This window comes from Xenopus laevis, chromosome 8S, assembly GCF_017654675.1.
Source record: "Xenopus laevis strain J_2021 chromosome 8S, Xenopus_laevis_v10.1, whole genome shotgun sequence".
Classification (NCBI taxonomy): Eukaryota; Metazoa; Chordata; class Amphibia; order Anura; family Pipidae; genus Xenopus; species Xenopus laevis.
The window spans coordinates 12,662,659-12,685,759 of NC_054386.1; the positions used below are offsets into that span (position 1 = coordinate 12,662,659).

The 23,101-nt window shown below is 42.4% G+C and overlaps 1 long non-coding RNA gene across 1 annotated transcript in view; it reads left to right on the plus strand.

The window, feature by feature from the left end:
* Window positions 1-18,101, plus strand: part of LOC108699782 — a 37,512-nt gene extending 19,411 nt beyond the window's left edge. Inside the window, exon 3 of the long non-coding RNA XR_001932871.2 lies at window positions 17,439-18,101. This is a non-coding gene — a long non-coding RNA (uncharacterized LOC108699782). The remainder of the gene's footprint in view (window positions 1-17,438) is intronic.
* Window positions 18,102-23,101: the final 5,000 nt, after the last annotated feature.

Below are 23,101 nucleotides of genomic sequence, written 5' to 3' on the forward strand. Positions count from 1 at the left end.
TTGCGGGTCAGGTAGCGGGAACATGCTGATCAAATTGCAGGTATGGGTCAGGTACGGGTTTCACAAAATGGCCTCGCTCAGGACTCTATTAAGATGTAACTCCTATTAATCCTAACAACATAAGGCTGGAAGTTACCTGTTTTGAAAGAGGGTCTACTCCTACCTGAAAGCAACATATAATTTATCAGCACTGGGTAAATAGTAACCCATAGCATCAAATCAGTTTTTTGCTTTTGTCCAATCACTGATTGGTATCTATCTTTGTTTTTAAAGACAACATATATCACCTGTGGTGGTAGGATTTTCTTCTGTTTTATTGATGGGTGGTATTTCTAATGTCATAACCCAGGTGGATGCTGTTCAGGTACTAGACATGGATTGAAACATTGGGCTGTTTTTCGTTTAATTATGATTGATAAAAGTAACATGGTAACATAGTAAGTTAGGTTGAAAAAAGAAGAATTCTATATTCTATTCTACAACAGTTTAAAGTGAAATGAAAAGGACAAGTGGACCTTTCTCATGATATATGTTTCTGTTGTTCTCATGTTACAGGAAGCCACACACCTATACATTCTTTTTCATACAATAGCATGTTCTAATTCCAAGTATATTTAGCTGTTTGTAGGTGCAGGGACACTAGGTTTTTTTTGGAAATAATGAATGCAGTCCTCTAATCTTTTCTATACCCCTGAAAACTGATATTGACGCTTTTGAATAATATTACTGATCCACAGACAATGCTGCAAAAGCCATGTACTAGAAACCTTTATTTTCTCAGTGGGTAACAAGGAAATACAAATCTTTTTGATCCATTACATACAATAATTGTGTATTTTTCTTTGCATAAGCTTGATCTAGAGCTGAATGTGATAAACACTCAAATTTTGTAACAAATGAAAAGCTGGTTAAGAAATTCAGGAAACATTAAACTTATGTTCAATGAAATATTGATTGTTCCACAATAAACAATAATTTGAGGCACAAAGGTAAAACTGACATTGTTAGCATGTGTAGGTCTCTTTTAGAACATTATGAGCACTATTTATAAATTATTGGATTGAAGTGAATTTTGAGTGAACTTCGCATTACCGTATATACTCGAGTATAAGCTGTCCCGAGTATAAGCCGAGGTACCTAATTTTACCTCCAAAAACTGGGAAAGCTTATTGACTCGAGTATAAGCCTAGGGTGAGAAATGCAGCAGCTTCTGGTAAGTTTCAATCAAAAAATTGAGGGTTTCTGCTCCCATTGGAGGTGCCGGCATCTCGTTTTTGGACGCCGACGACCATTCTTGGATGCCGGCGACTATTCTTGGAGACTATTCTTGGATGCTGGCAACTATTCTTGGACACCGGCGATTATTCTTAGATGTTGGCGACTATTCTTAGATGCCGGCGACTGTTTTTGCGCTTGACCCGAGTATAAGCCAAGGTAGAGTTTTTCAGCAAATTTTGGGGGCTGAAAAACTCGGCTTATACTCGATTATATACGGTACATCTGTTTTGACAGAGTATCCCGTATAAACACAACGAATAGGGAAAGAATGTTAAATAGTCATCCCATCAAAATAGTGAAAACCCACTACATTAGAAGGCACATTTATCAAGGGTTGAAATTCGAATTCATTTGAGTTTATTTTTTGACTGCCTTAAATTCGAATGAATTCAAAATTCTACCTGGCGAAATGTATTCATAAAATCAAAATATTAAAACTCAAACAAATTTAAATGACCCTGATTAGAATTCGATCAAACTCGATTAGAGTTTTTTCTCCTAAAAAAACTTGAATGTCAGGAAGGCTGCAAACATCTCTAAATTGATCCCTGGACCTCTCCCATTGACTTAAACAGTAATTCGGCAGGTTTTAGGTGGCAAATAGTCGAATTTGAAGGGCCAGAGTATGATACATCAAATTAAAATGTTTAAATTCTAATTTTCAATTTGACCCTTAATAAATCTGCCCCTAGGTGTCATTTACTATTACAGTGGGCAGATGTGCCCTGGACAGGGCCCCATTGCAGTCCAACACTGCTGGAATGCTGTTCTGATCCCCCTCCCACCCTTCCGCCAGCCCAGTCCAACACTGCTGGAATGCTGTTCTGATCACAATGTTCTTGGGGTGCCAAATAAGTGCTGTGATTGGCCATTTGGTAGCCCCTATGTGGATTGTCAACCTTTATTGAGGCTCTGTTTGGCAGTGCACCTGTTATACATCAAAAACATGCCTCCAAGCCTGAAATTCAAAAATAAGCACCTGCTTTGAGGCTACTGGGAGCAACATTCAAGGGGTTGGAGAGCAACATGTTGCTCACGAGCTACTGGTTGGGGATCCCTGCTATAGATGAACAACTTCTTTAACTACCACAACAGTGAGATATTTCCATCCAAAATGATTGCTAAAGAATTGCCACAGCAAGGCCTCTCTGTATGTTCTCTGTATGTAAATTAGGCAGTTACAAATGGACATACCATCACATAATATCAGAGCATGCCCATGTGTTGCTGAACAATTCTAATGGTCTCACTGAGACTGTTCATACTGCATTTTACAGTAGGACCACTTCACCCAAAGAACATTACAAAAACAAATTATTCATGACAAATATAATCCTCTTAATAGCTTTTTGTCTTGCGATCTCGCACCTAATGGTGTTGTGATTAAAATAAGCTGTGCCACTAAATTGCTGTATTAAGGAGAGAGAACCAGTCCATTACCAGGCTCTTAGCATGTCTGGATAATTTGAGTTGAGCAGGAAAAACAATATGTTTCTTCTATCAGATAACAGAAAGTGCATTACTAAATGGAAAGATACCCACCCAAGGCAATTAAAGTTGCACTTTATGGAGGTAGCTCAGCCTCTAAACAAGATTCTGATAAGGAATGCTCTGCGGCAATCCATGTATTTCCATTATTATGTTTTGGTTATTTCATTATTACAGTATTCTTTCACACTGAAAAGTATCACTGTCAGAAAGTGGTGGCATAAGGTCTTGGGTCATACATCAGAAGCCTAATGTAAACAGTAGAAGAGTGTGCTAAGCTTGAGTCAATGGTCAAAAAAGGAGCCTGGAAAGGGATAATGTTCAGTTTGGAAGAAGCAGATAAAAGAGTTTGCATGAAAAGCACACTTCTATATGGAGAAGATGAGAAGGGTACCTTTCAGCACACACACATTCAGGGAGTGGCAGTGAACGGATAAAATTACCCGCTTGCCATTAGCCTAAAGGTCACCATAGACGTTAAGATTTAAATCCCTCAAATTATCGTGAGGCACCAAACGATTTTGCATCTAATGATTTTTCGACCTACATTGGTCAGAAAATCGATACGGGCAGATTCTTCTGCGGGGTGACAATCTCCCCGAACTGCCGCCTGCTATAATGAGAAAACGCCAAAACACTCGCAGCGCTTCAATTTTCGAAGTCGCCCGAAGCTCAGAGTGCTCTTCTAAGCACTTCTGAAATGTTTATAAATTTTTGTCTAGTTTATTATCGGTTTTTAAACTGCTAATGTATTGAATTTAAAATAGGGTTGCACCGAATCAACTGTTTTGGATTTGGCCAAACCCCCGAATCCTTCGTGAAAGATTCGACCGAACCGAATCCGAATACTAATTTGCATATGCAAATTAGGGGAGGGAAGGGGAAAACTTTTTTACTTCCTTGTTTTGTGACAAAAAGTCATGCAACTTCCCTCACCGCCCCTAATTTGCATATGCAAATTAGGATTCTGATCCGGTTCGGCCGGGCAGTAATCCGAATCCGAATCCTGCTAAAAAAGACTGAATCCTGGCCGAATCCCGAACTGAATCCTGGATTTGGTGCATCCCTAATTTAAAACAACATTGCCATCTGCTGGTTGTATTGGCTAAATGGGTACAGTCAGCTGAAAATTAATTTCATCTGAAAAGAAACATCTGTGATATTGCTCTGCTTACAATGGTGTTTCTGGCATTAAAGCCACCTGAGGCGGCGTTCACAATGCTTCCCCTGTGTTTACCTTTACTTTTCCAGCAATGTTCCTTAAATTGCGTTCTCTGTGCTATTTTTCTGTATTTTTAGCTAATCCTGGTAACTTTAGTGGAACTGCTGTTTGAGACAAGGTGCTCATCTTAACTCATAGCAGAAATGCCCTGACCTGATAAATGTTAGATAACTATTCTCTGCTCACTGTCTTTGTTTTCTTTGCACAGCAATATCACAATACATTCCTTTTCCACAAATTTAATTTTCAGCAAATCGCCAGCTGGTGGTACTGTTTCATTTTTAAAATGTATTATAATTTCAGAAAACAAGTGAATCTATAGGTATATATCCAGCTTGGCAGCAGACACTTTATCACAGGATAAAGTATTACATCAACAACGTTTGTTTGTAACTGTAACTATATTTTAACGCGTATTGTGCCTGGAATGGGTCAGAAGGGACTAATAAGTATTCTAAAATGCTGTTCAGTAGGAGGAAAGTGTCTTAGCATGTCTGTCACTAGGGGGAGCCCTAGGATAATGTAATGAACAAAACACTTTCTCAAACCCAAATTATATTACCAAAATATTTGTCTGTCCAACAAATATAAATGTAAATGCCTTTCTTCATATGCAGTAACAGTGAATGCAGGTACTAGGGAAACTGTAAAGGGTAAAAGTGGCTCTGGTTTTCCTGCAGATTGTTCTTGGGGTGGGCTTTGAAATTGTTGGCCAAATGAAAGAAACGGTAAATCGAAGCAATATTCCAATAGGAAGTACAGGTATGGGACCTATTATCCAGAATGCTTGGGACCTGGGTTTTCCTGATAACGGGTTTATCTTAGATACTTTAAATCTACTAGAAAATCATGTAAACATTAAATAAACCCAATAGAATTATTTTACATCCAATAAGGATTAATTACAGGATATCTTAGTTTGGATCAAGTGCAATGTACTGTTTAATTATTACAGAGAAAAAGGAAATAATTGTTTCAAATTTTTGATTTGGATAAAATGGAGTCTATGGGAGGCAGGCATTCCATAATTTTAGAGCTTAATGGATAATGGGTTTCTGCATACTGGATCCCCTACCGTACTTGCAAATGTAATTGCTAGCCTCTGTATGTGGTTATGACTCCTGAATCACTGTAGCAGAAGCCAGCTGATTAACAGACCTGAAGGAAAACTGTCTTCTGCTACATTGTTTTAGAAGAACCACAGAACCACAGAAGAGAAACCCATTTTAAATCATATATATATATATATATATATATATATATATATATTATTATTATTATTATTATTATTAAAATGTATTTATATAGCAGCCAACATATTGTGCAGCGCCGATATATATATATATATATATATATATATATATATATATATATATATATATATATATATATATATATATATAAAAGCGGTCTTCAGGAAGTGACGGCTCGGGTGTAAGGGCCGAAATGTTGAATAAATCCACTTTTCTTTAAACTTTGCAAATAAGACCTGTGAGTGCAGTTGTTTTTTGTGAATTAAATTTGCTATAGCGTCTAACCGGCACCCAGGCAATTACCTTGTGTTTTTCCAAGTGCACCAGAACAGGACTTTTTGATGTCTGTTTGATGTTTCCAGTGCTGGGTCTCATCTAGGACCCAAGGGCAGTTCGATTATTTTTTAACTACAACTTCCATCATCCTCACCAGTTTGGCAGTGGGAAGGATCGCCACGGAGCTGGAAGTAGAACGGAAATGCTAGACAGAGATCTATACAGTCTTGTAATAGCACTGATCCAGCCTCATTGAATTTCTCTGAGTTTTATTATTAAAAAAAATACGTAAATATTGCTAGGTACACTGATTTTATTTTCATCCATTTTTTGCAGTTTTCACCAACTTTATGATCACCAGCATGTGTGTGTGTGAATATCTGTAACAGATGATTTGATTTGATCAACACTAAATCATCCAGAATGGAAAACCGAACTGACCAAGTGTCCAATTTGGGACCTTTACTGGGTTGTTGGCCGACAGGCAATCATTAATGTATATTAGTGATATTGGAGGACCAGCAGTAATTAAGCTTATCTGACTGCCAACAGGTTTTCTGTTGGGAGACAATAGCTCTCATCTCCTGATTCAGGGAAATATACAACATGGTAATACTTCCTTCTTAATTATGCAAATGTAATACAATTGGTGTGAAAATAAAGGAAACTGTGCTAGGCAGTAATGTATTTTTCACTTACAGTTGATTTGGGTAAATTATTTACATTGACTTAATGGGATATCAATTAGCAGATAAATAACCACTCATCAGGCCATTTACTATCAATCTATTTAAAAAATCTGTTCAATTTCCTTGGTTCAAAGGGGTGCTACTGCTTCACATAAATACATATACATAATGTAAACACTAATGGGAGTCATTTCAGATATATTACTGTGGCCATGATGTCTAGAATAGTTGGTTTGTATATAAGTAAGTAAGTAGTAAGGTATGACTGGAGAAAGCAGAATATGTATGAGAAAATACACTTCCCTGTGCAACACAAAAAGTGACCGTACCTTATTTCAAGCTAACATCTTCCAAGCCCAAAAATGTTGAATGTTTTCAGGTATAAGGACTTATTCAATATCTAGTAAATGTTGCCCTTATGGCACCATTCACTTAAACACATTTACGCTCACCAACCCTTGAGTACAAACAGTGATTTGCATGGAGCAGATCTGCTTCTCTCAGCTTTCAAAAATACGCAGGGTGACAACAGCTGGAACCTACAGCCTGTGTGCCCATATCCTAAATTGGCTCCAAGTTAATGGTGCATGAACCCTGTTTTGTTTCTGTTAATGCATAGAATTGGCCGCACCCTGAATACTCATCAAATCCCCCATTAATGGCCATGGCTCATGTATTGGCTTGCTGGTAAATTTGGATTCTGGCAAAATGACACAGTACCATGGCTAACCCTACAAATCGGTTGAATGTGTGCTAAGTTCCAGGTTCTTTTTATAAGAGCAAAGATGATTGTTTTTGTGTGTCCAAGATATGGGGATATCACATGAATCACTGAGATAACACCCCTGTTTAATTGCTAACATCTTTGCTGGAGCCATTGCCCAGAGTCTTCCATCATTCCTCACCCATCACCCTGCCCTTCAGAATGACCTTTTTGTCTGTTATATTTCTTTCAGTGGAATGTCAATCCTCCAAGTGTTTGGTTGAAATCCTGTAATTTATGTGAAAGGCTGTAGCCCCTGTCTTATCTCTCTCAAGCTACAGATAGACTAAGGTCAGAGGTCTTTCCTGATCTGAGAGGTTGAGTGTATTACATTTTGCAGTTACCTCAACCATTATTTGAGCCAGTCCCTAATAACCATTAGTCTCTAAAGTTGGCCATAGATGCAAAGATCTGATCGTACGAATCGAGGATTCGTACCGTGTGTGGAGAGTCCCGACATTTTTCGTCCGGCAGAGATCGGTCGTTTGGTCGATCGGACAGGTTAGAAAATTTCTGTCGGCTGCCGATAATATCTCTGCGTGTATCGCCAATCATACGATTTTCAGTGGGAGACTGTCACTAGCTTTGTCAGACATAACTATCGTACGATTGCTGTCAGGGGCAGAACATTGGCTGATCAGTTCTTTAACTACTTTATTTGATCTGACTGTAAAGACTTTGATCTGAATTGAACTGAATGGTTAGTGGCAGGTCGGGAGATGGGGAAGTCCGATCGTACAATGATTCATACGATCGGATCTTTGCATCTATGGCCAGCTTAAGATAAATTTTCTCAATTATTAAACAGTCATAGCTCAGAATTCAACTGGAAAGTAGGGATGCACCGAATCCACTTTTTTTACAAGCTCTCGTCCAGGGTCCTATTTGCATTACATTGTGAGTCTAAGGTGTGTGTGTGGGGGGGGGGTTCCAGTTAAAACCAGTGGTTTCCCTTCTATATTTAGAATTAGGTAATTCTGTGATTTTACATAAGCCCAATAAACCCAACTGAATGAGCTCCAGTCAATGTAAGGAAATGAAGCATTCAGTCAGCTTAGGCAGTTTTGCTTTCAGGCAACATGTGGAGTGAACAAAAATAAAATTGGAGAGTGGAATTCAGGGAAGTCTGTATTTATAGTACACTACAATACTGGAATTATGTTATCCTGGAAAAAAACCAGAAACATGCATTTGCAGAATATTACTATACACTTGTAGGGCGACTGCTCTGGAACAAGAAAGAACTTCATGATGTCAAAGAAGAATCCAGCTCAAACAAGGCTTTACTGGAACTGACACAGGAATACAGAAGTACAGTATGGTGCAAGGCTGAACAAGAGAAAAAAAAAGAAGAAAAAGAAGACAGGACATAGGCAGGAGAAGGAAAGGGCTGGAGAAAGTGTCCGATATGAAAAACATTTTTTTCTCATTTGCTGCTGATTTTGATTCCAATGAGCTTACATTGCTCATAACAATCTTCTGTAATTTGTAGCTTTTGTAAAACTGTCTATTTCTTACATAATTAAAGACTAAAGCAGCTGTGTATCCTCACTAGACCAAGCAGATCAGGATTGTCCAGCTGGAGGCCCACTAGCTAAATGTGGCCTTTCAGGAGGTTTTCTACTCCCCCGGCATGCCTAAAATCTCAGTGGACCTTTCTGTATGGCATAATTGCTTCATAATAATCACTTCCAAGCATGTGCAATAAGTGAATATTGATCTACAACATAAAAACATATTGGAAAAAACTCCTACTTATTGGAGGCGATTAGTCACCAGGCAACAAAATCTCCCCGAATCTCCTCGTGTGAACTAACCCTAAGCCCAAAATATCAGATGCTTGCTTGTTATTGTGTGCTAGCTAAATCACCAGCAGAGCAGGCCATAGGTTTGTCTGTAGAACTGGTTTTAGTGCATCAAGTGTTGGCTGCATGTTTCATTGTGTGGTTAAAATGCCTCATAAACTATCATATTGCTATCTGATATCAGACTTAAAATATTCAGCTGTGTGTCAGATCCCCATTGAGAATGCATTATTCTACACTCAATACATTACCTTTGACACCAGTTGAAATTTTCTGACAGCAAAGCAAAATAAAATGCTCCTATAATCCTGTATTTGTCTCTAAATCCAACTGGATTAATTCCGAAAATACAGCTGGCAATGAAAACTCATGATGCTGGTCAGATCCAAGTGGTTCTGGAAAAATTTACAGAGTGTGTGAGATATTCATATCTCACAAGAGATTTTGTGTTCTCGGTCTTTAGCCAACACATTAAGCCTAGATTAATATGAAAAGCTTTAACTTGATCCATGCAAAAGGATAAGAATCAGGACTTAAATCTATCACTTGAGGTGCAGCACTAGAAAGGGACTAAAGAATAAATATCCAGTTATGTGATGGTGGTGTTCTACTTCATATACTGTATCTTATGGGAGCCATACCCTTGCTTCCATCATCAGAACCAACTCTTACTACTGGGGCCATGAGCTATAATATAATCTGGAGCTCCCTGTCATACTTAAAGGGGAGCTATCGCGAAAATGAAAATTGAATATACATTTCAGCATACTGAAATAAAAAACTTTCTAAATACAAACAATGAAATATTCTGTACCATTTCTTAAATAATCAAGTTTATCTTCACTATCCCTCTCTCAGCATCTGTTTCTCCTCATTCTCTCTTCATGCAGCAGTTGGGTGTCAGATATTCATTAACAGTTACATCCAATATATCTCATGGGGGGGGGGGTTCCTTTTGCCTAGAAGATGTATTAGAGCTCACTCTATTAAAATAACCAGACATCATGTCTCTCTACATGCAGAATTTGTGAAAAATGCAGTTATTTTGTTAGATTTTGTTTGTACTAGAATCAGTTATTTGAGTGGGCTCTAATACATCTGCTAGGAAAGGGAGCAGGGTCGGACTGGGACCGGCAGGACACCGGGAAAAAACCCGGTAGGTCCCAGCATTTGTGGGCCCTGCTGGCCCAGATCCGCTCCCTGTCACTGCTGCCCTGAGCCAGCCTACTCCCCCTGTCCTGGTAGCAAAATGTTAAAGGTACAAGCAAGCACGCGCGTGGGGGTAGGGAGTCGTGTGCGCTCGCTAGTGCTTGTGCTTGCTCTGATCACGGCTTTCCTGAGCTTACGCCTGGTCCAATGAAAGGTACAAGCCGGGGGTGTGCACGCACTCTCTCATGCTCGCTCTCTGTCACCGCTGCTGAGCCTATTCATCCTCCTGGTCTGTACAAGAAAGCGAGCGAGTGTCAGCAGGGGGGGGCGTGTGCATGCGCAGCAGGGGGCCCAGAATGATCCTTGCAGTATGGGCAGGGGGTCAGACGGGGCCCCCAGTCCTACCCTGAAAGGGAGCCCCCTATAATATATATTGGATCATTCATCTGACACCCAACTGCTGCATGACGAGAATGAAGAGAAACAGAAGCTGAGAGAGAGATAGTGAAGATAAACTTGATTACTTCAGAAACAGTACAGAATATTTAATTTAATTGTATTTAGAAAGTTCCTTACTTCAGTATAAGGAAGACTATATTCAATTTAAATTTTCGCAATAATATAATAATAATATATTTATAATAATATATAATTTATAGGCCCTTACAATGACTGGCTCCCTTAGGGTCAGGCCACACTGGGCGTTTGGGGAAAATTTGGTCACCTGGCGATTAATCGGGTCGTTTTTTGCGGCGACCAATCTCCCCAAAGGCCTTCCCTCACAATGCGCTGGCTAAAATGAAAAAACGCCGGCTCTAATCACACGTGGCAATTCGTTTTCCGAAGTCGGCTAAAGTGGAAAACGAGGCAATTAGTCGCCAGGTGACCAAATCTCCCCTAAACGCCCAGTGTGGCCTGACCCTTAGGGCTCTTACACACGGCCGTTCCGACCTGCGCTCCCCTGCGTTCTGTTTTTTGGCGTTCAGCCGCAGGGGAGCGCAGGAATAGACGCAAGTCATTATTTGAAATGGGGCTGTACTCACTCAGGCGCGTGTAGGCGCCGAACGCAGGTTCAGACGCACCATGCTGCATTTTTCCTGCGTTCGGCGCCTACACGCGCCTGAGTGAGTACAGCCCCATTTCAAATAATGACTTGCGTCTATTCCTGCGCTCCCCTGCGGCTGAACGCCAAAAAACGGAACGCAGGGGAGCGCAGGTCGGAACGGCCGTGTGTAAGAGCCCTAAGGGTAGGCCAGACGAGGAGATTCAGGGAGGTTTTGTCGCCTGGCGACTAATCGCCACGTCTTTTGCGCGACTATCTCCCTGAACAGCCTCAGCGTTTTTTCCCCATAGGCTACAGTGCAAAATCGCCTGCACTAATGCACACGCGGCGATGCGTTTTCAATAGTCGCCCAAAGTTGACTCAGTGGGACAAATCTCCTCTTTTTCGGGGTGACTAATCTCTCCGAACTGCCTTTCTGCCGGCTGAAATGTAAATCAGCAGCGGGATGGCACTCGGAGCGAATCGTTTTCCGCCTTGTGCGGATACTTTGGGCGAATCGCTCCGAGTGCCATCCCACCGGCGATTTACATTTTAGCCGGCGGGAAGGCAGGGGAGGCAGTTCCCAAAGAAGAGGAGATTTGTTGCTGGGTGACTAATGTCCCCGAATCTGACCACGTGTCTCTGCCCTAAACTTGTTGCTAAAACTTGTCACTTTTGGAAAAATAAATGTTCTAACTTGTTAGTGCCGGGGGGGGGGTGTTGACGTTATTGCCCGAAGTCCTGTTTCTCTCCCACTGTTTGTAAACCCATGAGTGATGACTCCTTTGATTACAGTGGAAAGGCATCTAATGCAATTCCCTTCATTTGCAAACAAATGGGTCAGGGCAAAGGAAAAAAAATAGAGCTGAACTTCATGAGAAGCCATGCTGAGGACTTTGAATCTCATTACCACAGAGCGCTTCTATGTGTACAATTGGTGCAGAGAGAATTATAGACAGGATTGCTCACCTATATCAACACAGGATTCCAGAAATGGCAGTGGTAATACTTCTTTGCCTAAAGCTCCCCATAGATTTTCTTGCCGAACGTCCGATTTTAGCAAAGTCCGTCCTATCGTGAAGTTAGTGGGATCATCTGTGAGAAAATTGAAAAAAAAAAATCTTTATCGGTCCCAGTACAATCTATCTATGTTTGCAGGGCCAAGCAGGCAGCTCCCCTTTGTTTTCCTGGCAAATGTTCTTTTTAGTTGATGGACAATTCATACGATCGTGTGATCTTTTCGAAATAATCGTGGTCTCACGATGACAATCGGATCTATTAAAAATCTTTACATCTATGGCCAGCTTAAGATATAGATCTTGTAGGTTGTAGTGTTTTTTCCATATTGTATGTGTACCATATACCATAATCAGAACTACATTCTGCAAAATTCTAAATAATTGAATTTCATTTTAAATAAAGGACCAATATCTCAGAAAAGAGAAAACTAGTAATATTTTGGCATCTACTGAAACACCCACAAGTGGTATTATAGCAATCATTTGTGTTGTTGTTATTATTCTTTATTTATATAGTGCTAACTGTGTTTTTAACTGTGGAACAATCCCTTGATCTGTTTACAGGCCGGTTGGTTGGATCAGTAAAAATGACCATCCAAACCATATGTAGAAAATAAATAAAGCTGGCCATACGTGGATAGATCTGCTTGTTAAGTGACATCTTACAAAATAAAATATAGTTCATGGTTACCGCACAAGCCATAAAATGGTTCCAGCTCTCAAAGCAAAATGGCGCTTAAATCTGACCATACAGTTGATGGAGAGATCCAGTGGACATATTGGCCAAGTCACCCAATCAAGTTGAGGCTGACACTATGAGGCAAATTCACTAACCTCTGTAAATTCGCCAGCGACGGCTTCGCTCACATCACAACACTTAGCCGGGCGTAAATTCGCCAAGATAACGCTGATTCACTAAAATCCAAAGTTGCGTCCAGGGCGCCGAACGCTGGCAAAGTAGCGTTAGCTTTACTGCGGCAAATGAAGCGAAGTTGGGTTAGCGTTGGCTAATTTGCATATGGTGGGAAGTTAACGCTCAACGGACATATACAGTATGTTGCAGCAAACATAGAGTTATTATATTGCCCTACACATGAGCCCGGTGTATACTTTATGTGCCATATGTTGGGAAATGTAGGGGGGAAGCCGCGTACCCCAGAAAAAAATTTACCATCTTTTCCAGCCTATCACCCTGAAAAATGAAAAGTCGCCAGCGTTTTTAGGAACTTAGAAAAATGTTCAACTATTTTTTGAGGAACTCCTATCTACTCTATTGCACTTCACCTGGTCTGAGGTGGCGAAGGCAAGTCTGGTGCAAGTGGTAACATTCAGTAAAATCCGCATCTTAGTGAATTTGCGTAGTTACGTACCTTCGTCAGAACACAACTTCACCAGGTGTAAGGGAGCGAATAACCGCTAAAGTCTATCTCCTTCGCTAGCGATGTTACCGCTGCGCCCGTTATCAAATCGGCAAAGTAATGAAATGACGCCAGGCTGGCAAACGTTAGCCACTTTGCCCTTTAGGAAATCTGCCCCAATAATGGCCCACTGGTAAACAATGAGATCACACTGGGACTCCATGTCGGAGGGCCCCATACACGGGCCAATAAGCTTTTATAGGCCCATGTATCGCCACCTTAAGAGCTATGGCATGTGTAATACTTTGATCACAGGTGCCTTTATTTCTTAGTGCCCACAAGCACTGTTGATTCACTGGGACTCATTTATCAACACTGGGCAAATTTGCCCATGGGCAGTTACCTATAGCAACCAATCAGTGATTAGCTTTTTATAGCCAGCTGATAGTAGAACAATGAATGCAGAAATTTGATTGGTTGCCATGGGTTACTGCCCATCGTCAAATTTGCCCATTGTGTTGAAAAATGACCCCCAATGTGTTTTGCTCCCCCATGGCAATCGTGCCATTACTAGAAAGTGGGCACGTATGCTTACAGCTAGGGTTGCCACCTGCCCGGTATTTTACCAGCCTGGACGGTAAAAATGATGGTTGTTCCTAATATTATTAATAGTGAAAAAAGATAAATATTTTTTTTTTCCAGAAAAGGTGGCAACCCTACTTACAGCAGAAGTTCAGCCCCCAATTAAGGTGCACACACAAGACTAGGCCTTTGCAAACGGCTATATTTGCTCTAAAGGTGGCCATAGACACACAGATCCTATCGTCCGAATCGAGGATTCGTACGATTTTTGGATCGTGTATGGCGTGTGCCGACATCTTTTGTCCGGCGGAGATCGGTTGTTTGGTCGGTCGGTCAGGTTTGATTTTGACCCGACCGATCCCGCCGGAGCCCATGGCACATCGTAATTGGATCGTTCGGCCATACGGCCGAACAATCAGATTACCCCCGATATAGCCATACCTGTTAATAGCGTATCGGGGAAAGATCCGCTCGTTTGGCGATGTTGCCAAACGAGCGGATCTTTGCGTCTATGGCCACCTTTATAAGAGAAGTTGTTAAAAGACTCTATTTACTAGTGACATGTTTATTTAATTAGTGAAGTTGTAATAGCAAAAACATTATACATCTGAAAAGGAATTTGTCCTTCACGCTGCCCTTAAAGAAGTGCTGTCATCACAAATCAAGTTGTCTGGAGCCCCCCAGCAGTTTTAGCTGCGCCCCATGTATGTACTAGACGACAAAGACCATCTAGCACCTAGGTATGTTGGTTATGTTAGGACAAAAGGTTGCACTTAATGGATGTGTTTTTTTCCAACCACAGCTGCTATGATACAAATCCTCAAATCATGTTACTGAAATCAGGGGTGTAACAATATCTGCCAGAGAAATGCCATATACCTCTCCATACCCCTCCTCTGGAACTCTCTCCCATGGTCTGTCCGACTTTCTCCCAACCTTTCTGCTTTCAAGAAATCTCTTAAAACATACTTCTTTCGAGAAGCCTACCCTCACTCTGCTTAACTACCAAACACCTCATACAGTACCACATTTCTCACCCACTTAATTCGATCTTGCCCACTCCCACACCTTGTGTATTACTCCCTTCCCTTTAGAGTGTAAGCTCTTTTGCATAGGGCCTTCCTCACCTTTTGTACCTGTATTGATTGTGATGTATGTAACTCCATATGTTCTTTGTATATAATTCCTGTGATTTAGTTGTATAATCACATTTACTTTACAGTGCTACGCAATATGTTGGCGCTATATAAATACATGTTAATAATAATAATAATAATAAAGCCCCCTGTCACTCACATGGACATGAATCACTGGCTGAGAAATGCAACGGGAGCCATTACCTAGGGCCTGCATTTACACAGCAGATAAACTCTGTAGAATACAATAGTTTTAGTATTTGACCCGGGTGATAAACAGGGGTCAAATGCAATTCATGGTACTCTACAGGTATGTAGAAAGCAAGCCTCTCTCAAATAAAATAGGACATTTGTTGTCAAGAAACTCTATTTGTAGGCGTATACTCAACATTTATAAAGTTTATGTAAGCTTTTTTATGTTACTGATCCCTTAAGTTCCTATTTCATTTAGAAGTAAATGTTTTTAGAGATAGTGTTTAGATCCCCTTTTGCTTGGACTTTCCAGGGCAGATGGCTAGATTATCAGATCTCTGGTTGCCGTATATTGCACACATAAGCATTGTTTACACATGGGGGGCTGGCAGAACTCTTCCTTACATAAACACTATGTGATTGAATTGCCCTCCTTGTGAATGATTCCTTTCTGTGCAATCTGATAAGACAAAGGAAGAGGCTGCTCACTAGTGGAGGCCGTGCCCCGAGGCTCCTCTCAGCAGGCATCAAGTTAAAAGACAATGACACCCCCTCCTCCGCCACCTCTCCGCTCTGTACAACTAATGTATATTAAGCCCGCCTGAATTCCCTGAAATAATTAGGCACTAACTGCACTGAAATGATCCTAGAACTGGCTTAATTGATTTACAAAGTCCCGCAATTCCTTTTAATGGGCAGCGTCAATAGAGTCCTTTTCTATTTGATGATGCAGTTACTGGCTGAAAGAAATGATCAACAAGGTATAAGAAAATCATATCCATACACAGTCTGGGGCATGTACTTACATTTGGAGCAGTTAGTCACTTTTTCCCATAGCTTGGTAGCAATTAAGATACTGTGTGTGTGTGTATAAGGGCTATTCCACACGGGGAGATAGCGACGCGTTTGCGGTCGCGGCGACAAAGCGCCGCGACAGTCGCCGCGACCGGCGCAGGCGACAGTTTTGTATGGGCGCCTATGTAAAAACGCCTGTGCTAACCACACGAGGCGATGCGCTTTTCAACAGTCGCCTGAAAAAGCCTGGCGAGGCATTTTCAGGCGACTGTTGAAAAGCGCATCGCCTCGTGTCGCCGCGACCGCAAACGCGTCGCTATCTCCCCGTGTGGACTAGCCCTAAAAGGAATGAATGAGAAGTAGCCCAAACTGATGCTACCTAAGGGTAAGGTCACACTGGGAGATTCGGGGAGATTTAGTCGCCTCTTCTTTGGGGCGACTAGTCTCCCCGAACTGCTTCCCCTGCTAAAATTAGAAATCACTTGTGGCATGGAACTCGCGGGGCTTCGTTTTCCGAAGTCGTTTGAAGTTTCCTCGTGAGGCAACTTCGGAAAATGAAGCAACGCGAATGCCATGCCGCAGGGGAAGCAGTTCGGGGAGATTAGTCGCTCCGAAGAAGAGGCGACTAAATCTCCCAGTGTGACCTTACCCTAAAGGGCTGTTATACCTGTCACTGTTACTGTGTCTAATATAAGGCTGAAATAAAGGAAGATTCCTAACAATGTCATAAAAGTTTCAATGATACTTTATTTAATATTATAATTATATATTAATATGTCCAATATACCAATGTCTCTATGCAGAATAATCAGGTGTTAAAATGCCATATAGGCACGGGGTTAGTTCAAGAGTCTTTCTTCTAAAAGAATTAATACCATTACAATTTGCATTAATAGTTTAATTATACTTTGAATTGCACTTATTACTGGACGCTAACAAATGTATCAGAAGGGTTAATCATGTTAGTTTGTGTTACATATATACAGTAAATAGGAGTCTGGGGTAGTGGCGTGACTAGATATTACTGGGCCCCACTACTTTTCAGGCCCCCAAAATGTCTAGAGGTTGACATGTTTTACCAATATTCATTGAAATTGTATATGAATTAGGGCCTTATGGGGCCCCTATACCTCCTGTTATCCGCTGCAGCCGCAGGGTCTGCTTCCTCTGTAGTTACTCCCCTAGTCTGGGGCAATGGGTCAGAAGAGGGGGAGCAGCACAAAATATTGCATAGTATAGGTTCTAAATCTGACTCTCAATGCCTGACATAATTTATCATTTTAAATGGATGGTAGAAAAAGAAATCTACTGACTGCATGGATGAGATGAAGCGTTAACCAATCTTATTTCTATGATAACTTTCTAATGCAAATCCTTTTGTTCTTGTACAGAGGCTGCTGCCCACTAACCATGAGTCCCGGGTCCACTGGTCTCTGCAGGCCGTAGCCACCGTTGTTTGTGATGGGCCATCTGGTACAACTGCCTCGTGACAACTCAGCTGTGGTGTTTGTGTGCTGGGGGTGGTGCTGATTGTGTGCTCTGCAGATTAAACTTTCACATGCATACAGGTGTCAACAGAGTCGGGTAGAACGGGCCGATAAAAGCCACGACAGACCGAGTTGACAGCTAATTGGCACTTGTGTGGGGCCCTCCGACGGGCTTCCCCAATCGACATCTGGCCGACTAACCCGTCCGATCGCGGCTGCATCTGTGCGCTGATGCGGGCCCGCGTTCCCATATTGACTGCATTATGATCCGATTGTTGGGCCCTTGGCCCACGAATGGATCGGCCCAAAATCGCCCACCTCAATGTGGGCATATCGGGGAGAGTTACGCTCGTTTGATGAAATTGCCAAACGCATCTGTACGTGTATGGCCACCAAGAATATGCACAACATCCATGCCCATTATTACTATACGCAACCGTGGACTCCTTGTGTAACATATATGCACATACATAGCCTCTCAAACTCCAAAGTGGTTTTTAATATGCACAAATATTATATTTGTATTTTCATTAGCTTTAGTACTTAGTACATATATGTCATCTATTATCTGGAAAATAATTATAATAATAATAAATTTTTTTTAAAAAAAGAATTTGATTTCCTTTTTCTCCATAATAATAAAACGGTATACCTTGTACTTGATCCCAACTAAGATATGATTAGTCCTTATTAGAGGCTAAACAATCCTATTGGGTTTATAAAAAGTTTAAAATAATTTTGAGTAGATTAAGGGGTTATTTAATAAAGGCCAAATTTTTCTGGTCGGAGTTTTAATGAGGAAAACACCATTTTTTTGTAAGAGAAATAAAAAACAATTTTTTTTTGAGATTTACTAAAAAAATATTCCATCTCAAACCTGCTGAGGTCATGTAGAAGTCAATGGCAGATGTCCCTTCTATAATTGGAAGATATCATGACCTGCATTGGGTTTCAGGCAATAACCAGAATAATTCATGGATTTCTGATGATAATCCAGAAAAATCCAGTTTTCGGCGCCAAATTTGAAAAAAAAAAAAAAAAGCGTACAATTCTGATTTTTTTTCACAATTTTATCAAGTCTTTTCCTGCACCAGATTTTTTAAAAGTTAATTTCTTGCTAAATAAGGTAAAAATGTGGATGGGAGGGGGGCGGAGCTAGGATGTGATCCAGGACGGACGTGCCAAGCCGCAGCTCCCGTATTTTTCTACTATCCTGACCCTTTCTGGCGAGTGAGTAACGATTCGATATAACTGTGACCGGAGAGGAGCGACTGCTGAGCAAAAATGTCGAGCCGTAGTCAAGGCAGAACCAAATCTGAAAGCCTCCAGAAGCTTTTTGGCAAACAGAGCGCCCAAGATGGCGGCCGGAACTCTGAATCTGCCTCGCGGCATACCAGAGGCAGCGGTCCCAGCTCTCCGCAAGCTGATACCGCGGAGGAATCATCCTCAGAACCCACTATGCAATCGCTGATGGCGGCGATAACGGAATCCAAAGCCTCCCTAATGGCGCAGTTGTCCGAGACCACTGCCACTATAACATCCAAAATGGAGGAAATTAAGGTGGACTTATCTTTATTGCGCCACGATACGCAAAAACTCCGCGAGCGCACTACTGAGGCCGAACGGAGGATTGGGGCCTTGGAGGATGATGTTACGCCACTGCGAAGGCAAATACAGCAGCTGCAGCACGACCAGCGCTTGCTCATTGACCACGTGGACGACCTGGAAAACAGGCAGCGCAGATCTAATCTGCGAGTGATCGGCCTCCCAGAAGGCTGTGAAGGCACCCAAGTGGAGAGTTTCATCGGCCGCTGGCTACAGGCAACACTTGGTGCCGACATATTCTCCACTCTCTTTGCTGTGGAACGCGCCCATAGGGTGCCTGCTCGCCGGCCACCACCTGGGGCCCCTCCGAGGCCTATAGTCCTCAAGATGCTGAACTTTCAGGACAGGGACGCCGCCCTGCGGGCTGCACGGATCAAAGGTGAGATCCGCTATGAAAATGCCAGGATATCATTGTACCCTGACTTTTCTACATTAGTGCAAAGGAAGCGCAGCTCCTTCACTGAAGTTCGGCGGCATCTACGCTCTTTGAAGATACAATACGCTATGCTGTTTCCGGCGAGACTACGTATCACTACTGGGGACTCCACGACATTTTTTGATAAATCTGAGGATGCGATGCAGTGGATAGAATCCCATCGCCCACCTCCGACTGGTCACCGCTCCCCAAACCAGGCGGCAGACGGCAACTGATTTCCCCCTGGCACGCGATTGTTGTCTCTGTGGATTACAAATGCTTTTGGTTCCCGCCGTTTGTTTTTCATCCTCTTGTTTATGGTCGTTGACCACTGCCCGTCTACGGGTCACCTTCCGATGACGGATCCGGTGCCTTGGGTTAGACGGTGGCCACAGCTCGGCAGTTGTCGCGGTGTTTTTGTGGCTACGCTACGCTTCTACGATATCGCCAAGAGTGTGGGTCATCGAATAGTACAGTTTGGGAGACTGTTATGCACGACGAACTAACCTAACTTCACTTCGCTGTACGACAAGTTTTGGGCCAAGGCTTACTCAAATTTTTCTAGTTTTTGAGGGTTTATTTTCTCCTTTTTCCTTTTTCTTTTTTGTTTTTTGTGTAAGCAGGGGTGGGAAGGGTAAAGTTGGGACGCATGGAGAGCACCAGGTTCTCAAGTTTTGTATATGTTCGAGTTTGTAAAAAAACTGTTCTTGGCTATCATTTGAAGGTGCAGTATCCTATTTTGGTCTACTTTGCTAGGGGTATCACTTGAGTACAATGGCTGATGTTACAATCTGTTCGTGGAATGTCAGGGGGTTGAACTCCAAATTTAAACGGGCTCAACTCTTTCAGCATATTAAGGCGTTTTCGCCTACAATACTACTCTTACAAGAAACGCACTTAGTCGGGCAAAAGATTCTTGCTCTTAAGAAAGCGTGGGTGGCTCATCACTACCACGCTACCTTTTCATCGTATGCACGTGGGGTGGCTGTGTTGGTTAGAAAGCATGTTATGTTTGAACTGTTGAAAATCCACATTGATATGTTTGGTAAATATGTCATTATTCACTGTAAGCTGAACTCGATCCCGCTGATTTTATCCAATGTGTACCTCCCACCTCCTATGTCCCTGGATACACTTGATAGCATGTTTACCAAAATTTTGGATCTTCCATCAGCTCCAGTTTGCATATTGGGCGATTTTAATTCTACCCTTGATCCCCAGTTGGATAGACTAGTTCCTCAGTCCACCACTCTTACTCCTCTTGCACATTGGGCTGTCTCCAGGGGCTTGCAGGATATTTGGAGGTGGAAATATCCAGATAGTAAGCAATTCTCCTGCCATTCCGTCACACACCAAACTCTCTCCCGCATAGATTTGGCATTAGCTTCCCGGGACTTTCTGCCCCTAGTCTCAGAAGTCAAATATCTCCCTAGAGCCTTTTCCGACCACTCTCCCTTACTGATAAAGCTGCAGTTGGGTTCCACCGCTGCTGACAGGCTGTGGAGGCTCAGGCCCCTGTGGCTGAAAAATGAGCAAGTTCGCGATCTCAGCACTCAAGGGTATAAGGACTACTGGCAGTTTAACACGAATACAGCCCCCTCAGATGTCTGCTGGGACGCCTCTAAGGCGGTGAGCAGAGGCACACTCTCCAGGGCCATAGCCAGTGCGAGGACTGCTAGTAAACAGATAGTGGCCGAGGCCACACTTCATTTGCAGGTAGCAGAAGCCGACTTTGTGGATGACCCCACAGATGATAACCATGATCAATTGTGCAAGGCGCAACAAGCCTTAGAACTGGCCAATACCTCGCTTGCCAGGAAGAAAACCCTGTATACCTCCCAAAAGTTGTTTGAGCAAGGTGACAAAGGGGGGAAAACATTGGCCTATCTATCCAGAATTTCGATGCCCGCCACGTTAATTCCTAGAGTTAGGCTTGATACTGGGGACGTCACCACATCCCCCACTGACATTCTTGCTGCCTTTAGTAGTTTCTATGCCACTCTGTATGAATCGCGACTGACTTGTTCGCAAGGCAATATACACAATTACCTAAAGGATCTTAACTGTCCTCGCTTAGATCATCAGCAAATGTCCTACTTGGACAATCCCATTACTGAGCGGGAATTAGCCGAAGCCCTTCAGTCCTTCCCCAGTAACAAAACCCCAGGCCCAGATGGACTGCCAGCTGAGTGGTACAAGCTGGTGGCGCCAGACTTAATCCCTAAGTACCTGCTAATGCTGAATGACAGCGCTGCGGCAGGTAAACTCCCACCCTCGCTATATTCGGCGCTTATAGTGCTCATTCACAAATCTGGGAAAGACCCAGATTTATGTGATTCGTATCGGCCGATCTCCCTGATCAACACTGACGCAAAATTACTGGCCAAAGTTCTTGCCACTAGGCTTCTGAAAGTTGTATCGACCATAATACACCCTGACCAGTCCGGCTTCATGCCAAATAAATCTACCACCATTAATTTACGTAGGCTTTATACAAACTTGCAACTTAAACATGATAACACCGGCTCGAGGGTGATTGTGTCTTTGGACTCTGCCAAAGCCTTTGACACCATAGAGTGGCCTTATCTTTGGGAGACTCTCCAGGCTTTTGGTTTTGGACCTAAATTCTTAGCTTGGGTACAACTGTTGTATGCGGCACCCACTGCACTACTCCGTATCAATAACAATATATCTAAACCCTTCAAGCTACATCGCGGCACTCGTCAGGGTTGCCCGTTATCCCCCCTGCTTTTTGCCGTGGCGATAGAGCCTCTTGCAATAGCGATTCGTCAGGCTGACATGATCCAAGGACTGCGTTACAAGACATGCGAAGAACGCATTGCCTTGTATGCAGACGATATACTTCTGTTTTTGGCAGATCCCGGCCCCTCACTTCGGGCGGCTTTGGATATTATTCGAGTCTTTGGTAGTTTCTCGGGCCTGCAGATTAATTGGGACAAGTCCCTCATTATGCCGATTGATATTATTCCCTCTCAGCAGCGGGTTACAGATACCAACCTCAAATGGGCGTCTGAGATAAAATATCTGGGTATCCACATTTCCCCACAGGCATCAGAGTTTTGTGATCTTAATCTCTCCCCACAATTGGCGAAATTTACAACAGCAGTCACACATTGGCGGAAACTTCCTCTTACCATGTGGGGTCGGATTAACATCTTCAAGATGGTTTATCTCCCAAAATTTTTGTACTACTTTAGGAACGCTCCATCGGCTATTTCTAAAGTATTTTTTAGGAAGCTCAACACGGAGCTTTTGACATTTGTATGGGCAGGACAGCAACCTAGAATTTCTTGGAAATCTCTCACAGCGCCCATCCCTCGGGGGGGCCTTGGTCTTCCTGATCTATGGCTGTATTACCTGGCGGCTCAACTGTCCCACATTCATGAGTGGTTTAACCCCGATGCTGACAATCCAAATATGCTTCTCCATGCACTGATATTAGGGTCGTTGGAGTCTTTACTCCACTGTCCTTTGCGTAAGTTGAAGGATTCAGACCCACTCCCTCCTGTCCTTCGGACACCATATA